Raw genomic sequence first — 15495 nt, 5'->3', positions numbered from 1 at the left:
GAAGCTCTCACTCTCATTAAGAAACTCTTCAATCAAGGTGTTCTGTCCATGATTACTTAGATTTCAGGTCACTGGTATCAAGATTCATTTAAGAATGGGGGAAGATAATGTATATTGGATCATTATTGAGAATAAGGTAATTTGACAAGAGCTTTGACCTGTGGTCATAGTCAACCCTAAAGAATTGACTTTTTTACCAACATCTTTAGACTATTTTGGGATTTCTATTGATGCAAGAGTGCAAGTGGAGATTTGAATTGGAATCAAACAACCAATGGAGGGAATTGGTCCACTACGCAGGAGAAAGTTACACAAAAAGGAAATTACACAAAGTCAACATCCCTTTTTAAATTTTCAATTACAAAATTCAAGTTACTTGCAAATGCATTTCAAAGCACTGTCCATTACAATACAACACCTCACATCCCAGCAGCATTACAATTCCAAATCTACATCATGCTGTACAAAAATAATACTTTATTTTTTACAAACAGAATCCCGTTGTAAACAAATTGAACAAATCTCCCAAAATTGATGATAATGTTGACTCAAATGTGGTTGCTGCTGAGTTTGAGTTTACAACAGAAGAGGGTGACTTGAATATTGGTATTACTGGTTCTAGGCTTGATCATCACATATTTGACTTCTAGGTTTCGGTTGACGGGCGGCGATTCTTTGAATTTGCCGAAGCTTCGAAAGGAAGAATCGGATGTTTGATAAGAGACTCTACCAAAACTCAAGCCGATCAACCTGTGATTGAAGGTTCAGATTAGTTGTCGGAATGAGGCGAGGATGAGTCAAGTGCTGGAATATTAACAGAAGAAGATTACCATGGCCAATCCTGCATCATATTTCAACAACAATTTCAGACCTGCACATACAATTTATGCCCTGCAATTCCACACTTCAAGTAAAGATCATTCAATAAGATTATAAACAAAATCTGTCCCAAAACAGTTTCAAAATTGAAGACATTACCTTGTGCCAATATGTTACAGACCTGTTAGCAATATGTTCCAGCAAGGTTCACAAAATTAGTATGGCATACACATTCAGATTTATTCAGACATTTCGAAATCACGTCCCTCCAATACAATTCATCCAGTTTCAGAATCCATTACATCAGCACATGTCCCGAATCACATCGAGACTTGAGGTTTGGTTCACTTCTAGATTATGCCTGCAATCCAACCCACATCGATGGCCATAAACCAACACAGATCCTCAATCAATCTGCAACAAAGAAATGCATCAGAACAGATAACAATGAATCATTTAGTCAAGTGCAGTCAAAGGAAAATACATATGCACCATGAGATATACTTAAATTAAGATGCTGCTTTCACTTGTTTAGACTGCAGGAAAGACGGCTATGTATTCAGCGCTTTTTGATACATACTGCGTCAAGGAAATAAAACAGGTACAGTGCAAGTGTAAATGGATCAAGAGTCATATACCTCACGCGCAACCTGAACACTACAAACACCAGATCTTCGTATCACCTTCGCACACGAGAACAACAACACCGAGTCACAACATTATCCCATTAGTCCTTCAACAAGTAATCTCTATTCGCCATCAATTCTGCAACGACACGATAAAGAAGTAACAAAAATACAAAAAAAAAAATGGTCAGAACCATATACACCTTCATACTTCAAGCTACCAAACAGAGCCCCTGCAAATACTAAGATAATCCAGCCATACACAATCAACCTTGCACACATACATAGCCAAGCAAATTAGTCAATCTCAATTCACACATCATCATTCAACACATACACTACTAGTTCACTATAAGTTCAATTCATAACCGATTTTTCCACCTAAGCTAACTATCATAACAGAGTAACAGAATAAAAAAACCATTCCGTAACAAACTTTCAACTAATGTAACTGCCAAGTAACCAACCATATAACTGTCATAACCACCTAATTCCTAACGGATAACCGAAAAAATAGAATTTGGAGCTAACAATAAGTGACTCAATCCTCACCTTTCATCCTCATAACCAACTTCAGATCCAAGGGTTCTAACAACTCCTCCCTCAACTGAATTCTCAACTCACTTATTTAAACCACCTTCTCCCTTAGTTTCAGCTCTCCACGCCATTTCACACAATCACCCTTTCTCAATCTTCATATATCACAACTCTCATCAACCGCTCGACCATTTTTCACCCACTTCATTCATCGTCTTCAACCCTCTCTCCATTCCTTCTCCACTTTCTCTCCCCCATTCTTCATCCTGAACCTTCACCCTCACCATCACTATACGCTCACCTCCATTGTTGAGCAGAGATTCAACCTCTGAAACTCTGCTACAACAGAGCTAAGCCTTCACCTTCAATCCCTCAATCTCGCATCAACAACGGAAATCGAATCACGATGAAGAAAGAGTAAAACAAGAAGAGGGGGAACAAGACGGAACAGAGAAGAGAAGGAACAAGAGATACTCACCAGTTCGAGTTCACCGGAAGATTCGCCTTCACCGCCGCGCCGGAATATTCAAAATTCCGATCAGGTTCTTTTACGCGTATTTCTCGTTTAATCGTGTATGTTATAGCTGGCTCTGATGCTCATAAGTGATATATTGCTTGAATCGTTGTCAATTGCTTGAATCCATGCTTCAACTTTCTGTAATTTGGGAATTAGGTCATAGGCTTGGCTTGGGTTACAAAGTTAAGTTAGTTTCGGAAGACTAGAACGGGAAGTGAGGTTGAGATTAGGGGTGTGCATGGATCAAAAACCAAACCAAATTGAACCATATATATGGTTTGGTTTGGATCTTAAAACCGTTTTCATAAAACCGGTTTATTTTTTAAAACTGGTTTATATGTGGATCGGCTCGGTTTTAAACCGGTTTCTCACAAAAAAACCAATTTTAAAAAAAACTAGTTTTAAACCGGTTTCTCTCAAAACCAATTCAATATTTAAAATTAATTTTATTTACTTTGAATTAACTTTTTAAACCAATTTTTCACTTAAATTAGTTTATTTATTTTAAAGGAATACCAACTTTTTAAAATCAATTCAATTCTTAAAATCAATTTTATTTTAATTAACATAACTTAAGCTAGTTTAAGTGGTAGTGGGTAATCTAAATTATTTGAAGATATTTTTTTTTTATGTAGTAGTAGTTATCAATTACCTAATAACTAAGAGACCTGAATACCATAAAAAAAATTATGAAATAACAAGTCTTTCATTTTCATTTTCAGTTAGTAGTAGTTATCAGTTAGTAGGAATATCATAAAAAAAGTTATAAAAATTATGAAATAGTTTGCGTAATGGATTACAGGTTTTCTGTTATGAAAATTACCAAATCAATATAGAGATGAATGATACACGAAGGAGAGAAAGAGAAGAGAGAAAGCAATATTGTATTATCTTCTTCCAAAAAAAGTACCATTTACATTGTAATATGATCCATATTTATAGTACATGACCAATAACAACCATTAACTCAAGGAATACACAAAAGTTAGGAACTTAAATTATAGGAGTTAAGGAATATAGAAAGATTGGGGAAAATGAACATCCACATCTATTTACTATTATTCATAACACTCCCCCTTGGATGTTCATTGAGGATATGCCTCGTTAAAACCTTACTAGAGAAAACCCAGTGGGAAAAATTCTAGTGAAGGAAAAAGAGTACAATATCCTTTAAATGTGAATTGCCTCGTTAAAAACCTTACCAGGAAAACCCAGTGGGACAAAACCATGGTGAAGGGAAAAAGAGTGCAAAACATATGTATTTCTCCCCCTCATGCAGACATTTACATGTGAGACGATATTATTTGTAGTAGTTGCTTAAAATTTCTTCTTGGAAGTGACTTCATGGAGTGCTAATAGTTATGCAGGATTTGATGAAGTTGTTGCCATGAGTTGTTCCATAGATCGCCATGAAATGGTTGTACCATCACATCTAAACAAATAATCTCTTTCAGATCTACCCTTGTGAGAATCTGACAAGTAACCAACATCTCTAAGATAACAAAGTATATGTTTGACTCCGTTCAAATGTCTTCATGTAGGCGAATAATTGTATCTTCGTAATAGATTGACCACAAACGATATATCGAGACGTGTATAATTAGCAAAATACATTAGTGCTCCAATTGCACTAAGATATGGTACTTAAGGACCAAACAATTTTTGTAATCATTTTCTTGAGGACTGAAAGGATCTTTCTCTACATCTAATGATATAACAATCATTGGAGTAAACAACAAATGAGATTTGTCCATATATAAGTGTTTCAACACTTTTCTATATAATCTTCTTGATGTACAAATATTCCATTGTCCAAATTCTCAATTTGTAATCCTAGACATAATTTTTAATTTTCCTAGGTCCTTCATCTAAAACTCTTTCTTTAAGGAATTTATAGCTTTTGGAAGCTCTTCAGGAGTTCCAATACTATGTATGTCATTCACATAGATAACTAGTATTGCAAATTCTTTTCCACATCATTTTATGAAAATACAAGTACTAAATTGAATTATTTGTATATTCATCAGTTAGTAAATATTCACTGAGGCGATTATACCACATGCATCCAGATTCTTTCAGCTCATACAGAGACTTGTTCAATTTGATATAGTAGTTTTCTCGAGATCCATAATCACGTGCCTCTGATATATTGAACCCTTCAGGGAGTTTCATTTAAATGTCACTATTAAGTGAACCATATGAATAAGATGTCATTACAACCATCATGTTCAAATTAAGCCCTTCATGTGTTACAAGGCTAATGAATTATCAAAAATCGATTGAATCCACTACAGGTGAATATGTTTTATCAAAATCTATCTTAGGTCTTTGTGAAAATCATTGAGCAATAAATCAAACTTTATATCATTCTTATTTTTCTTTTTCACAAAAACTCATTTATATCACATTAGTTTCACACCTTGAGGTGTTCGGACTACAGGTCCAATAGTGAGTTACTTGTAAAGTGAGTTTAATTCTTCTTCAATTGAATATATTTATTTTGGGCAATTCTCACTTAGTCTACAATATTTAATAGACTTTTACTCATGATCCTCGTTATCATTGATCACTTTTAGCGTTATATTGTATACAAAGACATTGTCAATATTGACTTTATTTGGTTATCTCAATTTCGATTCCATTCCATTTCATCCATGACATAATTTATCGAGATCTCTTTATTTCATATTTCAAGTACTTGATTTGTTCTTCTAGAACTGAAAATTAAATTAGGTCAAAGTGTTCTTAGCATTTTCATATCCTCACTTGGGTCATCTTTAGTTTCTTTTCTTAGTAGAGGACTTTTAACATTGGAACCGACTTTCATACCACGCTTCAGGCGCAGCAGCAACTCAGTTGCAATATTATATTATCCAATAGGAGAATCCACTTTGAGTGGAGTATTATCAGCTGATAATTTATTTCATATACTTTGCAAATGAATTATATTTTGAACTTCTGGTTCATATTGATTTGTACGAGGATCAAGACAACAATTTATTTTAAATTGTTCATTTGAACTTCTTGTTCATGATTTTAGCTGTTCATTTAAACTTCTTGTTCATGATTTCAGCTACTTATTCGCATCATATTAAATCCGATATGACCCAACCGGTTTTACCAACGACACATTTAAGTGTAATACAAAGATATTCAATATCTCCAATATAATTCAAAACCAATATAATATTATATCATTATTAAACAATTCAATCAAACACATTCATATGAACATATTATCATATAATTATCAAACAATTACCCCTTATAAAATTAACATATTTAATCATACAATATTATATCACTAAAATTATATTGTCATATAATTAATTTGATTTACTATCCTTCACGGATGCTTGATAAGTTCTTCAGGAACTATATAAATAATTTGTTATAAATAATAATCTAAAAAATAAATAAAATATATAACCATCCTTCTGGGATGCGTTAAAATTATTTGTGTCATTTTTCTGGAATGACAATCTTTTAATGAACATATTACAAATTATAAATTTTTAGATCGATACAACAACAAAAATTTATGAAATCTTTCAGAGATATTTTAATATTACTCTTGCAATATTTTTGGGATGCATGAAGATCATCCTCAAAATCATCCTTCTGGGATACTTCAATATTATTAATTCAATCATTTTAGAATTCGATAATATTATTGAAGCAATCATTTTGGTAATTTTTAACATAATTGATACAATCCTTCTAGGATTCAACAATATTATAGATGCGGCCTTTTAAAGGTGATTGAACATTGAATTCTTCTGGAATCCATCAATTATTATAAACACAATAATCGATTAAACTCAACATTTGAACAATAATTTGGAGATAGTTTAATATTAATCTTTAGTTCTACAAATATCACATCACTAACTATTTCCATAAACAACGGTCAAGAAAAATTATTCTTTGTGCAATCCTTCAGGGATATGTTATTAGTATAGATGCAATTCTTCTGGGATTCATTAATATCATGATGAAATTCTTCTAATATTATAGATACAATATTTTAAGGTGTGAGAAATCCTTATTTTAAAACTTTAACTCTTCGGGAGTTATATATCACAAATAAAAAGTTTTTTTTTGTGTGTGTAGTTCTTCAGAAACTCAATCACAATCATCATTTTTTTATAGTTCTTCAGGAACTCAATCACATTTTGTAGTTCTTCAGGAATTATATATCAAACTCAATATTATCCTTCTAGGATATTTGACATGTTCTTCAAGAACTATATAACAAACTTAATACTATCTTTAATGGATATTTGTTAAGTTCTTCAGGAACTATATAACAAACGCGTTGTTTTGTAATCCTTTAGAGATTATTGATAATCTAATAAGATATAATATCAAAATTCAACACGGATAATGAGAAAGTAAAATAATAAAATAATTAACTAATATTACCTCTAACAATTAGGGCTTCAATTTTTTTTCAAGTTTGGTAGAGCTTCGTGCTGATAACGTGTTATGAAAATCACCAAATCAATATAGAGATGAATGATACACGAAGGAGAGAAAGAGAAGAGAGAAAGCAATATTGTATTATCTTCTTCCAAAAAAAGTACCATTTACATTGTAATATGATCCATATTTATAGTACATGACCAATAACAACCATTAACTCAAGGAATACACAAAAGTTAGGAACTTAAATTATAGGAGTTAAGGAATATAGAAAGATTGGGGAAAATGAACATCCACATCTATTTACTATTATTCATAACATTTTCATTTTTAACTTAGTATATATAGGTGAGGAGAGTTAGAATTTGTCTTTTGTAAAAAATTTCATTTTCAATTTAGCATCATTAAGTCTCATCATCATATAATATATTAGAAATAACAAGTCTTTTTTTAAAAATACTGCAAGCATGTTTCATTTTAATTTAATAAATAATTATTTAAAATTAAAATTTTAATTCAGAATTCATTAATGTGTTATTAGAGAAATTTAACTTTTCTCATCATAAGTATGTGGTTAACCATAAAAAGAGACAAACATATAAATTTAATACATAACAAAATTTGGGTATCCAATAACTAAACCACATTATTATTGTGGTTACCGGTTTATATTTGGATAACAAAATGGATACCCAATTTTATATTTTAACATTTGGATTGAATTTTAAAAAGTGGATCAATTTGGATACTAATTTGGTTATGAATAACCGGTTTTTTTGCACACCCCTAGTTGAGATAGAGGATAGGGGAGAGGAGCGAAGGCGAGTTCAGGTTTCGGCCGGAGAAGACGAGTTTCTCCGCCGTACCACCGCTGTTTCGCGAGCGAGTCATTGAGGGGGAGGCTGCAAACGAAAATCTGAATGGTCACTACGACCAAACCCTAATCCCCATTTCATTTTCCACTTTCTTTTTGTTTTATTATTTTTATTTTATTTTGTTCTGTTAGTAATAATGATAACAAAATCATATGGATCATCAATTAACCATTGGGCCATTCCTAAGTTCACCCCCTTTGTGGCCCATTATTCATTTTTTAAAATGCTGAAACAAACTTGTACACAAAAACATAACTTCTGGGCCAAAACGCTACGCGTACCCCCTGTGGCCCGTCGCTGCCATTTTCTGCTAGGGAAAATCTGTAACAAAAAAAAGATCTCTGCTGGGCCACCAATACCCTGCGCCCAGTTACTCATCCTGCACCATAAAATCAACTTACACCCCCCTCTGACTCACAAAATTACTAGGATATTAGGTCTTTGTTACTTAGATTTTTTTACTCTCTTTAGGTAATAAAATTGCTAGTTTTCTTTTAGACTACACAACTTTTTGACATAAAAAATGATCATTAAAAATATTAGTTTTAGGCTATCTGTTTTAGTCTTTTGCTTGATTTGTAATTCAATTTCTCCCATAAAATCAATATAAAAAATAATAGTATTTTACTTCATTTTGTACTATATTTTGACTTGTTACTTCATGCTTGTGTGTAACTTTGTACCATTGTATCATTCTTAAATCTTTGCTTATAATTGTGACTTTAATTTTCATGTCTCCTTTATTCCTAACTTTAGGTAGAAACCATGACAACATTAAGACTTAGAAGTTCCCTTCATAACATTAAGCTAGTTATTCATTTTAGGCTAGTTTTCTTCTTCTTTTTCTCTTTCAACATTAAAACATTAACAAATAGAGATGCGTATCACATTAAGAAAGTGATAGAGAAATGAGTGGGATTCATTCCCTAATCTGTTTCTCAATCACTTAGTGGCATAGAAATGAGTGAGATTCATTCCCTAATCTGTTTCTCGGCCACTACTTAATGGGAGAGAAATGAGTGGGATTCATTCCCTAATCTGTTTCTCGAACATTAACTAATGGGATAGAAATGAATGGGATTCATTCCCTAATCTGTTTCTCGAACATTACATAATGGGATAGAAGTGAGTGGGATTCATTCCCTAATCTGCTTCTCGATCATTATACATTTTCATGTGATTCGAATCGCAAAATAAATTCCCTTAAAAAACACTCAACCAAAAACACTTAAAACACTTAATAAGGGCTCAGACCTAAATCAAGGTAATGAATTGTGTAGCAACCTGCCATAAAGATTAAAGATTAGAGTCGCCACCTATTCTACCAAGGCGAATAGGAAACCTCGCGTAGTTAAGAGATCAGGGTAAGATACTATATTCAGGTCGAGGGAAGGTGTTAGGCACCCTCAACCCTTTCCTATGGCTTTGAATCTAAGTTTAACAGTTTTATGGCTAAGAGTATTAAGGTAAGGTTTATGCTTTCAAGGGTTAATAGTCAAGAGAAAACAAATCGGGAAAAAAATGAGATTTATGGGGAAGGGGACTCGCCTTGTTACCAAGTGCCTACGTACCTCCTTATGGAGGATCAGAGTCAACGTAGTTCAGGAAAGGGTTGTACGCCCTTAGGATTAGAATTTGATTTGGTATGGTTTGAAGGCTTTTTGAATGGCCTATCGTAGTTTTGAATAAGGATGAAAATCCGTAGTTTGATTTGAAGTGTTTTGAATGTTTTAGATTTGGGAAGTGTTTTTTAGGATTGGGCGTACAACCCTGATTTTAATTTGTTACTGTCATACCCCAATTTTTGACCCTAAGATCACACATCATTTGCATACCAATCATCAATCGAGAAGTTTTAACTTAGAACTCTACTTGTGGTGTTATGCTCAATTCATCTGCAAGGGAATCATCAAGCACCCATGTTTAGTCTTGTATATATTGTTTTACTAACCAAAATACCAAAAATATTGCCTTGTGCTTTGGTGTGTTTGTGTTTTGTAGGTACCAAGTCATAACATCCATCAAAAGGAGCATTTTTCAACATTTTCACTATGCAAATCGATTTGCATAAGGTGTAAATCGATTTACACAACTGTTTCTGCACCAGATTTGCTTCTGCCATCAGTGCAAATCGATTTGCATAAGACAGCAATCGATTTGCATAACTGTTTTTGCCCCAGATTTTGCCTTTTTCAGCTATGTAAATAGATTTGCATAAAGTGTAAATTGATTGCACCAGTGCGAATTTGGAAAAATGAAGGCAAATTTCAGCTTTTGAAAGTGTTGACATCATTTGCAAGCATGGGAAGCATGACTTAGCTCTTGTATTTGATTACCTACATCATTTAATCATAAACCCTCATGTGATTGCATCAAGACCATTGGATCTCATTTTTGGCTCCAAATCCTTTTCCCAAGCCTAATTCTATTTTCCAATCCTAACTCCAAGCCACAAAATTTCCCAAGCCTAAGTGCTATAAATTGAGGCATTCCCCTCTTCATTTTTCAAGCTTTGATAGCCAAGAAAAATCTTGCTCTTTCTCTCCTCACCTCTTCCAAACCCCTCACTCAAAGCTCTTTTTCTTCCACACAAATTAGTGAGTCACATCTTGAACCTCACTAATTTAGAGCTAAACCTCAACATAAACCCTACTTTTTCTTCATCAATTGTGAGAGATCAAGGCTTGTGGTTGTGTGTTCTTGAAGAAGATTCAAAGTTTGTGAAAGATTTGGTAAAATTCTAGATCCATTCCTTAATTCAAGATGTGATCCATTGTTGTTTATGCTTGATGCACCTTTGGTGCTACATTGATGAGTTTTGCTTGCTTACTTGATACATTTTCGTGCACAAATTGATCCAAGATCACAAGGTGTTTGGTTTTATGTTTAAACAAGTTTTCTTCTCTTGATTTGCTGTTTTTTTTTAAACTGTGTTGTGCAAATCGATTTACATCTAGTGCAAATCGATTTACACAACTGAAAAACTGCACAGATTTGAAAACAGAGTTATGCAAATCGATTTACACTCTGTGCAAATCGATTTACATCTGGGCAGAATGCTTGTTTTTGTGGTTTTTGACTTGTTTTTGGTTCTAACTCATCTTCTACTCCTTTATTTTGATATTTTCTTTGAATCACAAGTTAGAGGCCTAATTTCTCTCTAATTTCAATGGACTTAGGGCGTCGATAGGATGAGAATCCAAATCCGCAAAATTAAGTGATTAAAATTATGGATGAAAGGAGCCTTTGATGTGGTTCCATCTTTATTTCTTTTTCTTTTGATCGATGAAAGTCTTAACACCTTGAGAATTCTTATGGATTCTTGGTAAAGACGAGATCGCTCCCTATTTTTCTTTTCGTGCGGTATTGCTTTCGGAGAGTGATCTACATATCACTTCTCTCGCATGCATTAGCACATAAAGTTTTGACCGGCCTCGTTGTAGGGTGATTTCTACATAAATCACTTGGCGATCTGCTTAACATAGCGCAATCTTTCGTGTCCCGAATCAAAAAGATCAAATATGGAAGAGAATTGTATGCGGTTGATTTAAGACTTATGGAGGTTTATCGTGTAGTCGCTATGATTTTATCAAGCTTCTGATAAATTTCTATTGAATTTAAATCCGAGTACATCCTTCACTCACCATCGATCTTCATTACTAACTTTGGTAACATACTTGACAAGTTTCAAGATGGTTATCTTTAACATCTAACAATTGACTTTAATTTCCGCACTGTATTATATTGCTCTTTATATTTCTCGCTTTATCACTTTATTTTATCATTTCATCATATTTTTCATTCCGCTATTTTCTCTTTGTCCATTTGGACATTTATATTCCGCTATTTTCTCTTTGTCTATTTAGACGCTATGTTTATGCTTCCGCTATTTTTCTTTTGTCCACTTGGACCATACTTTACTTTAATGCTAAAACACTAATAAATAACAAAAATCTAAAAACACCTAAGGCTCTCTTTTGCACTATTGGTTACTATCCCTAGCATTTTGGAGATTCGGACTTATGGACTTAGTACCTCTGGACCCTCATGATATTGTTACTCTGCTGTTATTCTGTCTGTCTGGCATTGGATTGTTATTTGTTTGTATGTGCAGGTATTTCCTTAAAAGCCCTTGATGGTTAATTCCAAGGCATTGATATAAGGATTTTACCCGAAAACCGTCGTTACTCTGCCCGATTTTCGTCAGAATTTTAATGTGTTTAATGCGAAATGGTGTTAAGATAATAAGTTCATCTGGATCCCCAAGTGGTAATGTGATGGTTTAGTATTGATATTCCAAAGGATGGGAAATCTACCTTGACTCACAATGTCAAGTGTTGGCTTCTTCTTCGGTTAGACCGTTTCTTTCCTTAACTTTTATTTTACGCAATAGGATAGCCTCTTCATCTCCTCCCATTCTTAAAATTTCAAAATCTTCTCCCTTTTTCAAAAACCTTCTTGTGTTTGCAAACCTTTTCAAAACCTTTTCTTTAAAATATCTTTTTCCCTTAGTGGCTTTTTCTTCAAAAGTTTAGACACTGTTAATTGTTGGAACGAGTGATTATACCCCACGATTTTGAAATTGATTGATATAATGAAATCTTTTCCGCGTGAGAGAGCTAGTGGCATACTCGTCGATTTTATCCGAGTTGGAGCCCTTCTTTCATTTGCGAAGCAAAGAACTCATTTGTTCTCATGCTTAAAATCAATGGCTGAGTATTTCTCTGCGACGATGATAAAGTGTTTATTCGTTTTTTTAAAAACGTTTTCCCTTTAAAGCGGAACTACATTAGCTCTGACTTCTCCATTGCACCGAGGAGGTATGTAGGCACAAAGCTTAACGCTTTGCCGAGCTTATTTTAAAAATAAAACAAACCCCTTTTTTAGCACACACGACACAGATTTTCAAAAAGGTTCCTGTGGAGTACCACAGATATGAGGGGTGCTTTAAACCTTCCCCTTGTATGATCAACACCCGAACCTGAGTTCTCTTTCTTGTTTTAAAAACAAAACTTTGGGTTTTTCGTTCTTTTCCCTTTTCCTTTGAAAAAATAAAGCGCGGTGGCGATTCCAAACGAAATATTGAGTCGAGTCAATTCCATGGCTTCGGTCTCAGATTTTCCCCGCTACAGAAAAATGGCGACTTCACTGGGGACCCGGTTTTAAGTGTGTTAAGCCTATTTTTGTTTATCTGTGTGCTTTATTTGTATATATTATTGTGTGCTTTGTTTGTTTATCTTCTTTTTTTCTTTTTGGTGCTCGATGGTTCCTCTGTGATGAGATAAAGTTCTAACCCGGACTTTGGTGAGTAACTTGAGATGGGATGTGGTAAGACCAATAGTCGCATGTCAGGAGCAATCCTTACTATGAGCGTCATATGGTGGAACCCCAATCAGTGGAGGCCTCATGGAAGGTAGTAGAGGTTGTTACGAACCATCGTGATAACGCTATTACTTTCAATAGTGAGTGTCCGTAGAAGCTGAATGGCCTAGAACCCTTTTAACCAATCTAAGCCTTTTTAGGATGTAGTGCATAAACAAGATCAAGTACCAATTTGAGCTTGTTGTCATGCGATACTACGCTCAGACGAGGTCTTTTTAGGCATATTGTTGGCGCCCATAAGCAATTGTGCGTGCCGGTAATATCCGATAGAAGATTGAAAACTTTGGGAACCTTTGTAGAACCCGATTGGCAGGTACAAAACTTGTTAGATCACACCTTGTGGGAGGGGTAGACCCATGGCTCCATGCTCGTGACGTCAAACCTAAGAACCTGGACTGTGTGATTTTGTGTGATTTTCTGTGATCTTGTGTGCTCTTGATTATGGTTGATGCATAAACCATGCATTCATGCATTCATAAAAATGACATTCACAAATGGTTTTCAAGGAACTTAGAGACATTTTTTGTAAACATCACAGGTACCATGGATCAAAAGTGAAGCATCAAGAAGTACACTTTCAGGAATTCAAGTGCAAAGGAATTGAAAGAGCTAGCAACTTTGATTCCTAATCTTGACAACTTCAAGAACCGTTATGGGAAATTGATCTTTATCTTGAAGACCAAAGTGGAAAAGGGGATTCTTGAGACTCTTGTGCAGTTTTATGACCCAGTTTATCATTGTTTCACCTTTCCTGATTATCGACTTATGCCCACTTTGGAGAAGTATTCTTATTGGATTGGTTTGCCAGTTACGAATGACATACCATTTAGTGGTATGGAGAAAGAGCCTCAGGTTGATGAGATAGCAGAGCGTCTTCAGTTGAAAATATCAGATGTGAAAGCAAACATGACCAAAAAAGGAGGAATTTGGGGGTTGACTTCTAAGTTCTTGATTGGAAAGGCTTCTATGTTGGCTAGTAAAGGAAGTATGATTGCTTTTGAGACATTTTTGGCCTTGCTCATCTATGGTTTGATACTCTTTCCCAACATTGACAATTTTGTCGATGTTAATGCTATTCGGATCTTCATGATTGGGAATCCTGTACCTACTTTGCTTGGGGATACTTATCATTCCATTCACCATAGGACTGATAAGAAAGGTGGACTTATCAACTGTTGCACTCCTTTGCTCTATAAGTGGTTTATTTCGCACTTACCTCAGACTAAGAATTTCTTGAACAATCCTGATGGTCTCTCATGGTCCCAGAAGATCATGCCTCTTACTAATGGGAATATCCATTGGTACAATCCTGCTTATGACATTGGTGAGATTATTGATCGTTGTGGAGAATTCCCTAATGTACCTCTTCTTGGTATACAAGGAGGAATTACCTACAACCCCATTCTTGCAAGGCGTCAATTTTGTTACCCCATGAAGGAGCGACCCGCTAGTATTCTTGTGTCAGGAATCTTCTATCTCAATCAAGATGGAAATTCGGATATGAGAAATCGGTTTGTGCGTGCTTGGCACCATGTTGATAGGAAGAGACATTTGGGAACGAAACAATGTGTTGCTCTCAAAGACTACACTGATTGGGTTCAAGCTAGAGCTCATACTTTTCAGATGCCTTATTTACTTGAGGAGCCTTCTCTACCCATTACTCCACCATTATCTTTCACTACTCTTATTGAAAGTAGTGAGGGGCATCTAGAGCTCGTGGCTAAGATGAGATTGGAAAGAGACGCTTGGGAGAAGAAGTTTCATGCTTTGGAAATGGAGAATAAAGAGTTGAAGATACATTTGAAAGAAAAGGATGAAATGCTTGATATACAAGATGGTTGGTTGATGGAAAAGGATGATCAAATCCGTCATCAAGAAGAGTTGCTTCAACAACATGGAGAAAAGCGAAAGAGACAACAAGAAGATTCAGTTGCATGGAAGGAAGTTGTTGATAAGCTGATGGTCGAGAATGCTCATTTGAAGGCCTTTTATGAAGATGAGTTGGAGAAGCTCCGTAGGAAGCTGCAGAGAGGAGTTGAATCTTCATCAGAAGTGTTCCTTTCTAGTTTCTAGCTTTTCCTTTGTTTTGTAATTTTGGATCTTTGAATCCTTTTGTAAGCTTTTCTATTATTAATGAAGAATGTTGTTATGTTTTATTTTTTTTTTGCTAATGTTTACAATTAATGTCTTAAAGTTCCTTGAAAACCAATAATAATAAAAATCATTTGCATTGCATTTCATGCATCATTCTGCATTTTGGTCTTGCTTCCGAGAATATTCCCGAGGTCTTATTCAGTGTTCTTCATACAGAATC

General features: G+C 34.5%; 1 long non-coding RNA gene across 3 annotated transcripts; it reads right to left on the bottom strand.

Moving 5' to 3' along the window:
• Positions 1-346: 346 nt before the first annotated feature.
• Positions 347-2676, bottom strand: LOC131657113 (uncharacterized). Of its 3 annotated transcripts, XR_009300489.1 has the most exons (5): positions 2461-2676; positions 1458-1584; positions 979-1233; positions 831-891; positions 347-750 (listed from the first exon to the last, which is right to left on the bottom strand). It is a non-coding gene; the product is annotated as an uncharacterized LOC131657113 (long non-coding RNA). The 3 variants fall into 3 exon arrangements; XR_009300487.1 differs by having other exon boundaries at positions 347-891; XR_009300488.1 differs by lacking the exon at positions 2461-2676 and adding an exon at positions 1998-2405 and having other exon boundaries at positions 347-891.
• Positions 2677-15495: the final 12819 nt, after the last annotated feature.

The sequence above is a fragment of the Vicia villosa genome, linkage group LG3 (genome assembly GCF_029867415.1).
Source record: "Vicia villosa cultivar HV-30 ecotype Madison, WI linkage group LG3, Vvil1.0, whole genome shotgun sequence".
Taxonomy (NCBI): Eukaryota; Viridiplantae; Streptophyta; class Magnoliopsida; order Fabales; family Fabaceae; genus Vicia; species Vicia villosa.
Note: the sequence above shows the minus strand (reverse complement) of the source record. Positions and strands in the feature narration are given on the sequence as shown.